Source organism: Carcharodon carcharias, chromosome 21 (genome assembly GCF_017639515.1).
Source record: "Carcharodon carcharias isolate sCarCar2 chromosome 21, sCarCar2.pri, whole genome shotgun sequence".
Lineage (NCBI taxonomy): Eukaryota > Metazoa > Chordata > Chondrichthyes > Lamniformes > Lamnidae > Carcharodon > Carcharodon carcharias.
In genome coordinates, this window is record NC_054487.1 from 7,683,958 (window position 1) to 7,702,875 (window position 18,918).

An 18,918-nucleotide genomic window follows, 5' to 3' on the forward strand; every position below is an offset into this window, starting at 1 on the left:
AAATTATGTGGCTGGTTCTGTTAGTTTCTGATCAATGGTGACAACATCAGCCTGTTATTGATGTAGGAATTGACAATGGTAAGGTCACTGAATAACAGAGAAGCGGTTAGACATCACCCTTTGGAAATGGTAATTTGTCAAGCGTGAGTGTTAATTGTCACTTATCAGTCCAAGCCTGAATGTTGTCCAGGTCTTGCTGTATTTGGACATGGACTGCTTCATTTCCTGAGGAGTCGCAATTGGTGCTGAACATTGTGCAATCATCAGCGAACATCCCCACTTCTGACCTTATGATGGAAGGAAGGTCATTGATGAAGCGGCTGAAGATGGTTGGGCCGCGGACACTGCCTCAAGAAACACCTGCAGTGATGTCCTGGGACCAGGGTTCAAAATACACAGGAACAGTGGGTGAGCTCACCCTCAAAACACATAAATGACCATCGAGAAAGCAAAGAAACATCGCCACTGTACGATATTGCTTTGCATTATGGCTCCTCCAGGGTTCGGGGCTGAACAATTGCAGGAGCTGGTGCAAGTGTCTTGCTGAGAGTGGAAAATATGCAGAGTTTGAGTGAAGGAGCAGCAAGTGTAGTAGAATATGTTAGGAGCTGCTCCTCCAATCACAAATTTTGTCTTGTAGGGTGTTTGATACTGCTCGGTAGGTCTTAATGAAATCTTTGTAGCCTTAAGTAGGTTAACTGTATGTATTTATTAAGTACAAGAACTATGTACACATATATTTATATAGATGTATATATAAATTTTATATATATATATATGCACACACAGACAGAATAAAGGGTTTAAGCTAGCAGCTGTCTCCATGCTTGCTTGTGCACACAGCTCTGTCCAACACTAGACAGATCCCTAGGAGTGAGTCATGTGTTCACTTACATTACTGTGTGGGTGGTAGTGTATTTAGTCCGAAGTTAATTCTATATGTGCCAGGCCCTTATACTACACCTCCCCCGAAGTCTTCATTCAATATATTTCAAGCTATTCTAGTTTACCCCATTCATCTACATTGTTATTAATACCCCATCTCCTCCTTTCAAGTTTCTGAGTTCATAGGTTCAGGCAGCCTGGAGGCCATATAACCCTTCCATATCTCCTTTGCAATACTGTCGAAGCAGCGGTAGGCTCTGTCGTTGCCCTGTTGATCTGGAGGTTGCCCTGCCACCTGGGTATTTTCTCGTCCTCTTTTTCCATTCCTTGCTATTTAACCGCTCTTTGTTGATTCAGCAGTTGTGGCAATCAGTGAATGTTGTTCCATCCTGTTTCCTGTGGGGTGAACAGATCTTGTCCTCATGTCCTTGTCGTTTCTTCCTCTTCTCTTGTCATGTGGGTCATCACAGTGTCCTCTGTGATGGAATATAACCCTTCCTGTTATGAGGGGATAGTTTTTTTTAGTAAGCTCACCTTTGTGTTTGGCTGTGTGGTGTGCTGTGGACAATGGAGGGCTGCAACTTGGTTCCAGGATTGTCTGTGGCACTGTCCTGCTGGCTGGGAGCTGCAGCGTTTGCCCTGTGGTCACAGGGTTAACCTCATCAACAGTCGTCAGAGCCGGAGGTTGAGGCTCTTCTGGTTGTTGGTTGTTCTTTTGTCTATCCTCCACTGGAGGTGTCATGGTAACCATCTGGGTGGTTACCAATGAGGGCTTTCTGGCACCAGTAATGAAAATGGACAAACCTGTTCTGCAAAGAGAGAAGACAGCTCAGAACTGAAGTCCCAGTCAGGATACTCTTTCTTGTTTGAGTTCTCGGGAACTTAACATTCTGCATAATTTACAACAGTGATTGTCTTGACATCTTGTGCCATTTTGAGGAGGTTCAGGGCTACACAGGCATTTCTGTCAAGAGAGAAAAGGACTGGTTATGAATGACGTACATCAGCTCGAAGATTAGTTTGCCGCCATACCTTAGTGGTTCCTGAATCATGCCTATGACTGGAAGTTGGATTTCTCTGGGCCCTGAGAGTGGTGTGTCTGTTGTTCAAAGCCAGAGGCATCTCAGCCATGGTTCTTTGTCTGACAGGACCGTTACACTGGCTCCCATGTCCAATTTAAAGTTTGTGAGGTGGCCATTAACCAAAACGTCTGCATTCTAATATGAAAATCCAGGATCTTTGACCTCACCCAAGAAGAATGGCTCTGTGCCCTATTGATGTGCAGTCTTGACCACGTGAATTATGTTTGGGACTTCTGACCATTTAGATATTTTGGTTTTGTAGTTTGCTGAAGTGTCCAATTCTATTAAATTGGGCATTGGGCTGAAATTGCAGGACATGGATCTCACCTGTGGGGGCGCTTTGCTCCGCAACACTGGGGTGGTCACTCTACTGGTCAGTTAGGGTGTTACTTCCTTTGAACGGGGGTGTCCCTGTTTCTGTGCTGGTTAACATCTGGACTGTGGGGTTCCCTTTGTACCACAGTTTACTTACTGCTCTTAAAATGGAGTTTTTCTGCACACGGAGTTCAGACTGCCTGACAATCTGGAGAGCTTTCTCCAGGGTTAGACCCTCCTTCACTTGCAGCATCATCCGCTACTCCTACAATTATTCTATCCCTGATAGGTTCAGATTTTATGTCTCCATTTTCACAGCCTTCAGCCATCCTGTACAGATCATTAACGAATGAGTGGACAGGTTCTCCTGGCTGCTGGATGTGGTTATTAAATTTAGCCCTTCAAGGATTTTGCTGCTTCTTAGTTTACGATAAGCATCAAATGTCTTTAGTGCATCTTCAAATTTAGCAGGTGATGGATTGATTCCTTGTCTAGCAACAATGTCGTCCTCTATCGGGCCGACAGAATAAAATTTGTTCAGCTTCTATCTTTTTAACCCAGACCTGAAGGAATCACGTGTCTAAGGAAACTCTTTCTCCAAAGTCCCCAATTATGTGATTGACCTGGGCCTTGGATAAGTCCAAATTGATCTGGAAGAGTGGATTTCTGATCCATGATTAAAACATTTTAAAGTGTAGGTACAGCTTTAAGAAGCTGCGGAGATTCAAGATGGCGTCACCGTTCAATTGAAGACAAAGGGTTTACCTACGCTTGTCGGTTTTGGGGGCTCCTGCTGAAATTGCGCTCCTGCTCAGCCTTGAAAATATTTTAAACAATAGCTGCTTGGATTGACCGGCTGCAGGCTTCTCTGTTTCAGCGTTATGGTTTAGGCTCATTAAAGCATCGAATTCTGGCCTTTGCTGGTGTTTAAAGCTGATTTTTTTTAGTCACTATTCTTCCAAAATTAATTAATTTCTTTTCCCCTTTCTCAGAGTGAACTCGCCATGTGTTCAGGTGCCAACTCGGGGAATCTGGTTTCTCCAATGGAGTTTTTAAATGGCAAATTCTGACCACTGAATTATTTAAAAGTGTCTCAGGACTTGTGTATCCTGGAATTTAAAGGTTTTAGCTCACCGCTGCGAGGTCTACTGACTCTGCGGTCTGGGAATTGAAGCTGGACTTCCAAGGGATCATATGGAGTCTTCTGCTGCAGTGAGGAATTTTTAATTTCTGCCTCCCAAGCCTTTCTTTGCAGCTTTTCCCTTTTCCTCTGCTTGTCTGTTCCTCAAGTTTCTCTTCAGGTCAGAATGCTTCTTCGAATTTTTCTTTAGTCTTGCAAGGTTTTAGTTTTTCTCTGCCTTTTTTGCGAAGTTTTGGGTTTTTCACTTTGCTGCCACCATGTTGTGGGGTGTTGGATACTATTTGGTATGTCTTAGTGAAGTTTCTGTAGCCTTAAGTAGATTAATTGTATGGGGAGAATTTTCTCCCTGTCGGGTGGGTGGGTCAGGGGTGGGCGAGGGTGGGTGAGCAGCCAATCACCGCCCACGATCGGCTGCGCGCCACCATTTTGTGTGGGCGGGCCAGTTAAGGCTGGCCCTGCGTGACGCGCACCCAGGAGTGCTCAATGCTACCTGTGCGGGCAGGGGGATGAGGGAGAGCCAGGGTCTGCGCTCTTTCATGCACGCGTGTGAATGAGCGCAGAAATCTCCCCGAGGCACGGAGCTCCTTCAGGGAGGTTACTTTGAGAATGAAAAATTAAATAAAAATTTGTTTTTAAATTTTCAGACATGTCTCCTCATGTGACAGTGTCACAAGAGCTGGGATATGTCAATGAGTGTTAATTAAAATTGTTATTAAACTTATAAACCCAACATGAAATCTCATCCTGTCCCGTGGATGAGGTTCCATGAAAAATGCGAAGGCAACTTGGGCTCTTTGCCTGCCCCCCTGCCAACCTTAAGGTTGGGTGGGCTGCCCAGATAAGTACCAATACACGGCTCTGTCCAACACTAGGTTTACCCCAAGATGTAGGTCATCTATTCTCTTACATCACTGAATGGGCGGTACTGTACACTGTTAACCCTATATGTGCCAGACCCTTATACTACATGGGCAACATTTTCCCCCCGTCAGGGGGCAAGTGCAAGAGCGGGCCCTGGCGGGTGGCCTTCTGATTGGCACCCCTGGTCTGGGTGGGCGCCCCCATTTTAAGTGCGTGGGCCAATTAAGGGCCGCCCAGCGAGGCAAAGTGCTCAGGGAGATTGGCTCCGATCTTAAACTTTTAATAAACATGTTTAAAATTTGTCCCTGCCATGTTCCCTCATGTGACACTGTCACATGAGTTGGGACATGTCCATAAGTTTTATTGAAACCTTTCTTAAAAATTTAAATACCCTCATGAAACCTCATCCCGCCCGTGGATAAGGTTTCATGCTTTTCCCAAGGCCGACTAGGCTCCCGGCCTCCCCACCAACCCTAAGGTTGGACGGGCGGGCCCATCAATGAGGTTAATTAGTTTTTTACTGGCTGTAACAGGCTGTAGACAGTTCGCTGGGTACGCAGACGAATCGGCTGTGTGGCCGCCAAACTGAAAATCTAAATGACGCGGGGTGACATCAGGACAAACGCCCAATGTATCCCTGCATCGTCAGCCCCACCTCTGCTCACCGACTGGAAAAACCTGCCCCATGTCTCTCCCACGGTCCCTGCTCCAGCTGTTCCAATGATAGGTTCCCTCCTTCTCGTTCTTGCTGCTCCTCCATAGACACAATCTATAATTGCAAAGGCAGCAAGGGTGGGAGGGAGGGAACCTGTGGTTGGAGGAACTGGATCAGCAACATGGGAGAGTTATAAAAGGAAGGCCAAGATGGTGGCGGATAAGTGCAGGTGAAGGGATTGCATGTGAGAGAGAGGGAATATGAGAGGGAGGGAGTGTGTGTGTGTGTGAGAGAGAGAGAGAAACATAGAAAATAGGAGCAGGAATATTCCATTTGGTCCTTCAAGACTGCTCCACCATTCAATATGATCATGGCTGTTCCTCTATCTCAATACTCCTGCTCTCTCCCCATACCCCTTGACACTTTTAATGTCTAGAATCCACCTACTTCCTTCTTACATATATTCAGTGACTTGGCCTCCACAGCCTTCTCTGGTGGAGAATTCCACATGTTCACCACCTCTGAGTGAAGAAATTTCTCCTCATCTCAGTCCTAAATGGCCTGAGTGTGATTGTGAGTGTGTGCAACAGAGAGAGAGAAAGAGAGTGTGCATGAGAGAAGGAGGAGGAAGAGAGAGGGACACTGAGAGAAGGTAGCGGGAATTGGGGGAAGAAAGAGGTCTCTCAGGGAGACATAAAAAGAGAGAGTGTGAGGGAGAGAAGGCAACAGGCAACGTTGCTCTCTTTCACACTTCAGGTTATTTTATTTATTTATATATATGATTCACAACTTGCAAAAAAAATCTTATTTTTCCTTCCAACACCACCCTCCTAGGCCTGGCTTTCAAGTTTACAGGCTACAGTCAGAACAACAGGAACCAACCAAAAAAGAAAAATCTTAAATCCTTACCAATGACTTTCTTCTCTTTTATATTTGTCCGATAAATTATTTTGTGAATAAAATTTAAAGCTCAGGGGTAGAGGGAAAAAGTATATTGTGGGGGAAATCGAGTTTTTTTGTTCCCTTTAGATTTTTCTTTGTATGTTTGTGCTATCCATCTGTACACAAGCTCTTTTTGACTGTCTTTGCGCGTGTTTTCTTTTTTTTAAAAAAGATTTTCCAAGTGTAGAAAAAGTTGGGAGTCCAGGTAATCAGAAGAGTCTGACTTTCCAGGCCTTTTTTGAGTTTGATTTAATGTTAACTACTGACGGGGGATGACTGGGAGTGAGGGTTGGGAATGGAGAAAAACCATTTAATTGTTGCTGGAATCTTAGCCACCTACCCAGTACCGAGTTTCCTGATTCTTTAATATCCTTTGAGAACAGATTGGCTTCAAACTCAAATCTTTAGAGCTAAGGAGCCCCAGAAAACCAAAATGTAGCTCCCAGAAATCAAAAATAGCCCTTGAGAGTTTCCCAAGACGAGTTCTCCAAAAAAAAAAACTATTTTGACCCCTGCCTGGGATTGAGATGATTGGCCTCCAACATCTAGCAACCTACTTCATTTGTGCTCGGTATGACCCCAAGCAGTGGAGGGCTTTCCCCCCTGATTCCCATTGATTCCAATTTAACTAGGGCTCCTTGATGTCACACTTGGTCAAAGCTGTCTTGATGCCAAGGCCAGTCACTCTCACCTCACCTCTGGAATTCAGCTCTTTTGGCAATGTTCAGACCAAGGCTGTGTTGAGGCCTAGAATAGAGTGGTACAAGCGAAATACTGCGGATACTGGAAACCTGAAATTAAAGCAGAAAATGCTGGAAAATCTCAGCAGGTCTGGCAGCATCTGTGGAGAGAGAAACAGAGTTAAGCTTTTGAGTCCACATGACTCTCCTTCAGAGATAAAGACATAGAAATGTGGTGTGATGGATTTTATACTGTTTAAGAGGGGGCGGAGCAGGTGGAATGAGATAGAAGGTCAGGGATAGGTGACAGCTGGGGAAAGATCGACAAAGATGTCATGGACACAAGATAAAGGGAGTGTTAATAGTCATGGTAAAGAGTAAAGAAGGTGCTGATAGTGGCAAAAAGTTAAGATAGCAGAAGGTGTTAATAGCAGAACAAGGGTTAGCACTCTGTGAAAGAACAACATAGAAACAAGTGACAGGTTGCCGTGTTGGGGGAAGGGGGCTTGCAGAAAAGGATTTAAAAATGAACAAATCATTAAATAGTAAAAAATAACTAAATAAATTGCGTTAAAAAAGGAGTCAGTAGGGAGGAGAGAATTCATGGCCTGAAGCTGTTGAATTCAATATTCAGTCCGGAAGGCTGTAAAGTGCCTAGTCGGAAGATGAGGTGCTGTTCCTCCAGTTTGCGTTGAGCTTCACTGGAACATTGCAGCAAGCCAAGGACAGACATGTGGGCATGAGAGCAGGGTGGAGTGTTGAAATGGCAAGCGACAGGGAGGTCTGGACTTGAGTTCAACAACTTCACACCATGAACTCTCTCCTCCCTCTTGACTCCTTTATTAATGCAATTTTTATTTATTTAAAAAAAAAATTAATTTAACGATTTGTTCATTTTTAAAATCCTTTTCCACAAACCCACCCCCCACCCCCACAGGGCCGTCTATCACTTGATTTTATGTTTTGCTTTCATGGAGTGCTAACCCTTGTTCTATTAACACCTTCTGCTATTGTATCTTTTTGCCACTATCAGCACCTTCTTTACTCTTTACCACTACCATTAACATTCTCTTTATCTTTTGTTCATGACATCTTTGTCGATCTTTCCGCAGCTGTCACCTATCCCTGACCTTCTATCTCATTCCACCTGATCCACCCCCTCTTAAACAGTATAAAATCCATCATATTTCTACTTCTCTTTAGCTCTGAAGAAGAGACATATGGATTCGAAAGTTAACTCTGGTTCTCTCTACAACAGAGTGGCCTTGGCAGAACCTAAACTGAGCATCGGTGTGCAGGTTACTGGTGAGTTGGAGCTACTTGATAACAGTGCCAATGAACTTCCAATCAATTTGCTGATTATTGAGAGTACAATGATGGGACTTTAATTAGCCGGATTAGATTTGTTCTTGTAGACAGGGCATACCTGGACAATTTTCCACTTTGTCAGGTAAACACCAGTGTTGTTGCTGTACTTGCAAAGCTTGGCTAGAGGCTCAGCTAGTTCTGGCACACAAGCATTCAGCAATATAGCTGGGGCAGTGTTGCAGCTCAAAGCCATTTCTGTATCCGGTGCACTCAATCATTTCTTGAGGCTTCCGTGAAGATGGGCACCTAAAAGGAGACCAAAATGGATTATCGGCTCGGCACTTATGGCTGGAGATGATTGCAAACGCTTACCTCGTGCTTTTTCACTCACATGCTGATGTTCACTATCATTGAGGATGGGGATGTTTGTGGAACCTTCTCTTCCCATTAGTTGTTTAATTGTCCACCACCAGTCACCACTGGATATGGAAAGACTGCAGAGCTTTGATCTGATCCATTGGTGTAGGATCACCTCACTCTGTCTTTAGCACTCTGCCTCTGCTTTTAGCATTCATGTGGTACCATGTTGTATCTTCAGCAGTTTGGCACCTCATTTTTCGGTGTACCGTTGCTACTCCTGGCCACTCCTTCTCAACTCCTCATTGAGCCAGGGCCACTCCCTCCCAATTGTATATCACTGTGCTGCCACCTCTGGTGGGTCTACAGGACATACCGAGTTATGGTAAGGGAGATGTCTGGAATATTAGCTGAAAGGTATGATTCTGACAGTATGACAATGTCATACTTGTCCTTGACTGGTCAGTGGGACAGCTGTCCTAATTTTGGCAAAGTCTCAGGTGTTAGGAAGCAGGATTGAATATATCTTTGTTCTGTCAATTAACACTTATTTTGTCTGTGGTCTTGGCTCCGAACCCCTCTCCACTTTATCCTTCTTTTATTGTATGAATGCAAAAGTGAGGGACTTTGAGAACCAGCTTCCCACATTTTTGAGTGTGTGTAAAATAAACTAACCCTCTGATTTTACCCTGTCTGGAGTTTGCCATGGGGTTGCTTTTGGAGGATTGAATCACTCCAAAACTGAAGGGTTGGGGAAAATATGCCACCTCCTATAAAGGCAGAAATCAAAAATCAAAAACACCTTTCTGTTTACAGTTGGGTAGTGAGTGGAGAAATCAGGACTGTTCTAAATTAAACCCTCTCCTGTCTGTAACAAAACAGAAGAACCAAGATCCTGTGCTTCAATCTAGGCCATTAATATCTGAGCATTGTTACCAAACAAAAGGACTTGATCCCAAGGGGAGAATATCCCATCTCTGAAAGCCTTGTATTCAGCTCAATACATTAATCTACACCATCCAAGCACCAAGTGTGTGGGGAAGGGGTGATGTTGAAGAACATTGGGTTTGTAGATACAGTATATATTAAGAAACCAAATGATAATAAAACCAAATGGCAAAATCAAGATGAAATGATTTACCGTGATATTTAGCAAAATCATTTGGTACTTTTGGTAAATTAACAGAGAAAAGCATTTCATGCAAATCTATCAATGCATTTCAATATTATTGCATACAATGCAAGTTCGACCCAATAGACTTCTATTAAAATTAAAGCCCATGGGATTAAAGGGACAGTGGCAGCAAGGTTACAAAATTGGCAAGGGAACAGAAAGCAGATGGTGGTGAACGATTGATTTTCAGTCTGGAGGGGAGAATACAGTGGTGTCCCCAGAGGGTGGTATTAGGACTACTGCTCTTCCCGTTATATTTTAATAACCTTTGCTTGGGTATACAGTGCATAATTTCAAAATTTTCAGATGACATAAAACTCAGAAAAAGAGGAAACAATGAGAAAGTTAGAATCAAAATTCAGAAGGGCACAGACAAACTGGTGATAGAGGCAGACACCTGGCAGATGAAATTTAACACAGAGAAGTGTGAAGTGATGCATTTTGGTAGGAATAATGAGGAAAGGCAATGTGAATTAAATGGTACAATTTTAAGGGGTCTGCAGGAACAGAGCAACACAAATGTATAGTAATCTTTGAAGATGTCAGGACAAGTTGAGAAGGCTATTAATTAAACATTTGGGATCCTTGGCTTTATTTATGGCGGAATAGTGTAAAATAAGCAAGGAAGCTGCACTATATCTTTATAAAGCACTGGTTAAGTGTTAGCTGGAGTGCTGGGTTCAATTTGGGCACCGCACTTTAGGAAGGGTGTCACAGCCTTGGAGAAGGTGCAAAAGAGAGTTACTAGAATGGCAGCAGGGATGAGTTCAGTTATGTGGAGAGACTTCTTGTTTTATTTAAAGCTGAGAAGGTTTCCCTTTCATCGGGCAGGTGTGCGCCCAGCTTGAACGGGGGAAAAATAGCCCATGGTGACATCGGGCGAGGATCCCAATGTCATCGCGCAGTCACACGATATTTCCGTGGCCGGGCACACGCAGGAGTTGGCAGCGCACCTGCCGACTATTAACTGGCCGATTAAGACCATTAAAGTAATAACTAAATGCAATCTTTTTGCTGCTTTGCTTTGGATTTTTTATGAAACCTCATCCACGGGACGGATGAGGTTTCCAACAGGAATCAAAAATAAAATTAAAATGTTTAAATCTCATTTATAACATGTCCCTGTTGACAGAGTCACGTGAGGGGACATGTTTTTAACATTCTTAAATTCTTTATTTATGGGGAGAGTTTTCTCCCCATCGAGCAGGCTGGGCGGGAGTGGGTGGGCCCGTAGCCAATCACTGCCCATGATCGGGTCTGTGCCGCCATTTTACGTGGGCGGGTCAATTAAGGCCTGGAAGTGCTCAGTGGTCCCTGTGCGTGGGTGCCCACCGAACTGAAAATCGGAATGATGCGTGGTGAGGTCAGGACACACGCCCAACATCACCGCGCGTCATTTTGAGCGTCGGCGTGTGGAGCCCACCTCTGTACGCCGAACAGAAGATCCTGGCCTATGTTTTTAAAATTCTTCGGCTCCCTGAGGCAGCTCTGTGCACACGTGCAAACTCCTGCACTTGCCCTCTTCCCGCCCCCTACCCAGGCAGCGCTCAGCGCTGCAGGGCACAAATCACGTTGGCGGACTGTTAATCGGCCAGCCAGCACAAAATCATGGTCAGGGTCCGATCGCAGGCTCTCCAGCCTGCCCACCCGACGAGGTAAAAATCCTGCCCTAAGATTTGATAGAAGTGTTCAAAATCACGAATGGTTCTGATAGAGCAAATAAGGAGAAACTATTTCCAGTGGCAGAAGGGTCATAAACCAGAGGGCACAGATTTCGGGTATTTGGCAAAAGAATCAGAGGCTACATGAGGAAATATTTCATTTTTTTCACTTAGCAAGTTATTACGATCTACAACACACTGCCTGACAGGGTGGTAGAAGCAGTTTCAATAGTAACATTAGAAAGAGAATTGGATCAATACTTGAAATTGAAAAATATTACAGGCTATGGTGAAAGAGCAGGAGAGCCAGATGAACTGGATAATTCTATCAAAGACTTGGCCCAGGCATGGGCTGATTGGCCTCCTTCTGCATTTATTGTATGGTTCCATAATTTTTAAAAAATAATAGAGATTTACAAAATGGAGCCACCTCTCATTAATTGGATGTTCATGTGTTAGCATTTAACCCCCAAATCCCTGGCTCTTACACTTCTGTCCCAAGGAATTAGGATGCAGGAATTTGGGATTTTGTCACAGGAACGCAGTGCTCCTGTTACTCACAACATAGTGCAAAATCTAGACCCTTCACAAAGGCTTCCCCTTCCTTTTCAGCTACCTCATTTTTGGCATTACAAACCCAGATCTCTTCCTTGTCAAAGGCACTGATGCTTTCTGGCTGGGGCTCTGGAATACAAAGTTTGGAATGAACATCTGTGGTAAACATTAAATCATAACCGAATCAGAACCACCCAGGAACTGCAGGCATTCTCACTATAAAATAGTTCCAGACAAAACTGTAATTTGCAAGACATTAAAGGTTAAAAAGATTGTGCTGGCATTACTCTTTCTACCTACACAAATTAAAGGCACACCCTTTTATAACACTGGTCAGAATTGGGAGGTTTAAGGATGCTGATTGGTATTTCACCCAAAAGGGCAAAACATTTTGCAGTCAATTTTTCTGGTTCCTTCATAGGTTCGATGTGGTCCTATTTGTCCACTGAAGGTTTTGATTGTCTGTTATTATATGTGCGGACATGCTTCAAGTCACTGGTCTATTTTCAGTCATCTTTCTATCTTTAGAAACTTTTCTATAATTTACCTATAATGAAGATCAGGCCTTTTGATGAACCCTAAGTCACAACTTACAATGTCCCAGTGTCACAATATGTTTCAGGTTAATATGCTATCCTACACAGAGCCACAAATCAGCATCCTTTATTTATTTCACAGTAATTTATTTCACTGAAAATATGAGGTTCATCTTTTATAACAACTAACTTTCCACATTCGGTTCATATATGCAAGTCAAGCAGTTGATCTCTGGGTTTTAAAGCGCTAAATGAAGACACTAGAGAAACTGGGATTGATCCCTGTAGAGAAGGTTAAGGGGAGATTTAACAGAAGTATTCAAAATTCTGAGGGATTCTGATAAAGTAGAAAGGAAGAAACTGCTTCCACTGGCAGGAGGGTTGATAACCAAGACTCACATATTAAAAATAATTGGCCAAAAAACCAGGGGGAGATAAGGAGAAATTATTTTATGCAGCAAATTTTTATGAATTGCTTAAAAGGGTGTTGGAAGCAGACCCCATAGCACCTTTTAATGGGGAATTGGATATGTAAATGTAAAGGACAACTATGAGGAAAGAGCAAGGGAATGGGACTAACTGGGTAGCTCTTTCAAAACTTTCAGAACCATTTTGATTAAAGGTCACTCAGTCTGAAACAGTAATTCTGTTTCTCTCCACAAATGCTGCCTGACTTGCTGAGTATTTCTAGCCCCTTCTGTTTTTACTCCAGGTTTTTAAGCCTCTGTTCCTGATTTCAGCTAATGAACCTCTGGAGTGCCACAGAAAAATGGTTTTATATCAGACAATCAGTGCTTTCCACACTTTTCTGTGTCAGTGACCCTGATAAATAGAGGCACATTCCTGCACATTTTTGGCAAGCGTTAGCAGACATCAGGGATCCCTGTAAATATTAACTTACTAATACTAATTCCCAGATGATTCCCTGCAAATATTTATACATTCCCAAGGACCCCTACACATTCCCAGTGATCTCTATTTAGGAGTCACATCCAGACAGCAATTACAAATACTGATAGCCCAGGGAAACCCTGGAAATACCAGTACTTACAGACCAGTTAGCCTAATATCAGTAGTAGGGGAAATGCTAGAGTCTATTATAATATCACATAGGATTAGACAAAGTCAACATGGATTTGTGAAAGAGAAATCATGTTTGACAAACCTACTGGAGTATTTTGAGGACATATCTAGCAGAATAGATAAAGGATGTGATGTATTTGGATTATCAGAAAGCTTTTGGTAAAGTCCTACATAAGAAGTTGGTGTGTTAAATTAAAGCATGTGGGATTGGGGATAATATATTGGCATGGATTGAGAATTGGTTACAGACAAGAAACAGAGAGTGGGTATAAATGGCTTTTTCAGAGAGGCAGGCAGTGACTAGTGGGGTACTGCAAGGATCAGTGCTTGGGCCCCAGCTGTTCACAATATATATCAATGATTTGGATGAGGGAACCAAATGTAATATTTCCAAGTTTTCTGACAACACAAAAATAAGTGGAAATGTGAGTGGTGAGGAGCATATTAAAATGTTTTAAGGCAATTTAGACAAGCTGAGTGAGTGGGCAAATACATGGCAGATGCAGTATAACATGGATAAGTGTGAAGTTATCTACTTCAGTAGGAAAAACAAAATGGCAGAGTATTATTTAAATGGTAATAGATTGGGAAATCTTGATCTGGAAAGGGATCTGGGTGTCCTTGTACACCAGTCACTGAAAGCAAGCATGCAGGTGCAACAAGCAGTTAAGAAGGCAAGTTTTATATTGGCCTTCATTGGGAAAGGACTGGAGCACAGGAGCAAGGATGTCTTACTGCAGCTGTACAGGGCCTTGGTGAGACCACACCTGGAGTAGTGTGTGCAGTTTTGGTCTCCTTACCTAAGAAAGGATATACTTGCAATAAAGGGAGTGCAGTTAAGGTTCACCAGACCAATTCCTGGGATGGCAGGATTGTTGTATAAGGAGAGATTGGGTCGACTAGGCCTGTATTCACTGCAGTTTAGAAGAATGAGAGGGAATCTCACTGAAGCGTATAAAATTCTGACAGGGCTGGACAGACTGGATGCAGGAATGATGTTTCCTCTGGATGGGGCGTCTAGAACAAGGGGTCACAATCTCAGCTATGGGGTGGGCCATTTAGGACTGAGATGAGGAGAAACTTCTTCACTCAAAGAGTGGGGAACCTGTGGAGACCAAGTCACTGAATATATTTAAGAAGGGAATAAATAGATTTCTAGACTCTGAAGGCATCGGGGGTTTGGGGAGAGAACGGGAGTACACCGTTGAGATAGAGGATCAGCTATGATCATGAATGGTGGAGCAGCCTTGAAGGGCCAAATGACCTACTCCTGGTCCTATTTTCCATGTTTCTAAAATACTGGCACGCCCCTCCCTCCCTCCCTCCCTCCTCCCCACCACCCCGCACTTGGACACACTCTGCAAATGCTGAAGCACTTTCAGGGAACCCCATATTCTGGGGATACTGTCAGCCTCCAGGTGACAAGTTGTTGGATGGTTTACAACTGCTAAACCATCAGCTTTGTCTCCCAAAGGGAAACACTGCTGAGTTTGCATAGGACACCGTGTCAGAAATAATATCCAATAGGTCAACAAATGCAGTAAAATAAAGGTTTTTTGTGACTCTTCCCTTGGCTTCCCATGAATAGCAACCTAATGATGTCATTAAATCCCTCGCACTAGATAAATAATGATCCAAACAATTAGGTGATATTCAACTCTTTGCTCCATAACAATAAGCCTGTGGCTCACATTCTTCTCTGAGGAGGGAGGTAAGGAAGCATGGTTGCAGGCAGAGGTGACAGAGGAGAGAAATATTTTTCTTAAGTTGCAAATCTTCTTCTAAACACTAATTTGAAGACATGGATGCAACTAAAACAGATATATTTTAAAGATGACAAGTATGATTTTCGCGAGTAAATTCTCCTTTCAGCAATATTGCCCTTTCAGGGGTGTAGTATTACAGGGGCATTTGCAAATTAAGTTCTGAAATATTAGAAGGGCTTGTGTTCTGTAGCTATCCATTTGCTGACCAGAAGAGCAGAGCTAGAATCAAATGATTAATGTTCCCTGGAAGCACCAACTGTGAACCATATGAAACAACAGGAAAGTGACATGAGGAAACTCTGAATCACTTTTTTTTTGCAAGTGCCTTCTGGAGTTCTCTCACCTGTTTTACAATTCAGTGCAGATAGGCCTTCTTCAGCTTGGAACAATAAATTACCTTTGTGCATCGAAGGCCATACTTTGATAGCTACTGTCTACAATCTATCAAATATCCCAAAGAATGGTGTTTTAGTCCTTGTCCAATCTGTGGTTGGAATAAAGGAATACTCTGGAGCTATTGATTTAAGTCAGTTGACAGTTGTCAGCAATACTTATATCAGTGGCCTTGCATGAATGTCAAAATGGCTCTTATTTATCAACTATGACCCATCAGGATCTTTAGAAAATCTTGATTGCATCTTGGCTCATCATTTGGAACACCTGCTCTTTTTGATTAGTCCTTTCAACCCTTGAAAAGGACTGCCGGAAACATTGTAATCAATGCAGAATGGTAGTAATTTTTCATGTCTCCTGCCTTTACAGCTGTACACAACTATGCATTTACTCAGCCCTACCAAATGGCTCCAGTGGAGTGTACAAGATCCAGTATGTGATCTGCATGCAGACCTTCCTCTAACTCCTTTCATCTCCTATTCAACATTTAGCCACTGAAAGTGTCAAGCATCTGGTCGGGCAAGGAATGAAAATGGAGGCTTCTCATAAACATCCAAAAGGGATTTTGTTAGTTCTATTCCAATATCGAAAACATTATTTACAATCTTGCTTAAATTGAGTACCTGTGGTCTGAATATTCACACAGATGTTTGCATGTGACCTTCTAAGTGTTGTGTTCCTTTAAAGCTAGAATTGGGGGGCCCTTTCCAGGAATGTTTTATGTTTAAACTGGCAGCAGGGCTTTGAAAGCTTCGGGATTTATTTTATGATAGTGCTCTGCAAAAAACAAAAACTTGTACAAAATCTGGAAAAAGAATTAAGATTTGGAAGTATAATACAAATCTCCACCTTTAAACAGTTCTTATCAAATCCTGGCATATTTCTAACAAGTTCACAGCTGACCTAACCCTAAACTGCCCTGTTCAAAATGTGTGAGCCTATTAACTGCAACAGGACACCTCACCATCAGAGGTGAGGTGTCAAGTTAACCAGATGGGAGAGTTCATATTAAATTTAAAGGGTGGCCCAACCACAGGAAATTAAAGCAAAAACAAATTGTACCACTCACTTATAATTATATCACCAATCCGTGTTCCACTTATAATTATATCACCAATCCGTGTTCCAAAAGCAACAGTGCAAACCAGAAATGTGAGCAAAGTATCAGTGATCTGCTCGCTTATATAAAAACAAAAAAACTGCGGATGCTGGCAATCCAAAACAAAAACAGAATTACCTGGAAAAACTCAGCAGGTCTGGCAGCATCGGCGGAGAAGAAAAGAGTTGACGTTTCGAGTCCTCATGACCCTTCGACAGAACTTCAAATTCTGTCGAAGGGTCATGAGGACTCGAAACGTCAACTCTTTTCTTCTCCGCCGATGCCGCCAGACCTGCTGAGTTTTTCCAGGTCATTCTGTTTTTGACCTGCTTGCTTATGTTCAGTCCGTAGAGAGGTCTTAGTGACTTCTAACAGTATCGTCCTAACATGCCCAACTCTCCCTGTGACAACAGGCAAAGGCCTCACAAACTGTCTCCACATTCCTGACACAAAAATCACAAGCTGAACGAACGGAAAGGAACCGATAAACATGTTCTCCTTCTATCCAAAAAGGTAGAACAATTTATTCAGCAGCCCACTTGAGTATCAGTACACCAACCTTCTTACATCACCTGGCCCACAGGTTGCTTATTTGACTTTATTGGGCAGGGCAGGGAACTAATTTGCAGTAATAACCCGCCCCCACAACCAGGACAAATGTTATTGAACAAGCTTAATCAGTTTCTAATTCAAAAAAGGATAATTTGAGCTTTCTTTTAATATCTGGAACCTAAGCAAATTGTATAATGGAAGGTGAGGGTTAATTGGGCCAAGACACACAGGTGGAAATCAGTCCAATTTTAAGGAACTACAGTGTCCTCATCTTTATAATTCAGTTATGAATTCATGAGTGGTGCTGGGGTGGAGGGGAATTGGATAAGGTCAAAAAGGGATACAGGGAGCACATCCACAACTAACCTGCCTCTCTTCCTTTCCATGCAGACAGCATGCAAACTTTGTGCTGCCTGCTTTTGTACATGACTGCAGCATGCAACCAGTGCCCAGTGTACTGGTGAGTGGCTGCATATCTGTGTATAAGGGTGCAAAATCAAATCAGATTAGCACGAGTTCAAGCTAACCTGCATTGTCAGTCTGCACCTCTTAAGGGGGAGGTGCATTTTGGCTGGATTATGTTCTGGCGTTCATTACACAAGTGATTCTGACCTGGGCAAGACACAGGACTGGCACTGCTAACAGATAGTGGGCTCCAGCATTCTCCACCTTGGTAGCAGGTCAACATGCAGAGGATAGGTCATCTGTCCTAACTTATCATGGTCCCTCGGCGCGAGGAGGGCACTTGCTATGGAGTCCTAGAATAAAGAGAGGAGAAAGGAGGCGAGTAAGAAAGAGAGGCTGTAACAGATGGGGTGAAGTCAGTGTAAGCTAAAGGAGGTTGAAAAGGAAAAGTAAATGGGCTAAGGGAGAAACAGCACTAAGAGGGGAAAACATGCACATTCCACATCGGCTGTCTGTTATGACTCAGTTGCTCAGTTCAAGGTCGGTGAAGGTTGTGTGCCTTCATGAGCTTCCTTCTTGCTCTCACACCTTTGGCCTTTGCCACCTGCCCTGCTTCAAAGCCAACTACAGCTTGGTGAAACAAGGCTCACCATCGTGGGTGGTCCATTGCAATCTCTTCCCAGGTCAAAGCCAATTTTCTTCAAGTAGGCTTCCAGAGTATCCTCGAAACGTTTTCGCTGGCTGCCTTATGCTTTATGACCAATGGCAAGCTGGGAGTAGAGAGTGCACTTCGGAAGGCGAGTGTCTGGTATTCTGACACAGTGGTCTGCCCAGTGCAGTTGCCACATGAGAATAGTCACCTCTATGCTCAGGGTGCCTGCTTCCTGAAGGAGGCTTCCTGTGATTGAACGGTGATCCATCGAGGTGATGCACAGGATCTTCTGTAGGTAGCACTGATTGGATGTCTCAAGCTTTCTCACCTGGCAGGGATACAAGGTTTTGCACCCATAGAGGAATATTGGGAGGATGACTCCTTGTGACCGTGACCTTTCTGTCTGCGCTCAGGTGATGGGTAGTGAAAACTCATCTAAGCAGCTTCCCAATGGAGACCTCAGCCACTAGGTCCTGTGGAGGATCTCCAAGTCTATGATTACTGACTGAGACATATGGCTGCTGAGACAACAGAAGTCGACTGCATCTCTCTCGGTGGTGACACACAGCTGTGATGTTGGAGGGAGTTGGTGTGAGCCCCAGTTTTGGCTAGAGGAGGACCTTTGTCTTTTCAGCATTCAGATGCAGCCCTAGAGCTCAATACGTTTCTTTGAACAGGTCAAGAGTGGCCTGTAGGTCTTCTTCTGTGAACGCCAGCATAACATAGACATCTGCATACTGGAGGTGCACAAGAATTTGGTCTTCACTTTCAACCTTTGGAGGTTAAAAAGCTTCCCGTTGAACCTGTACTTAATTT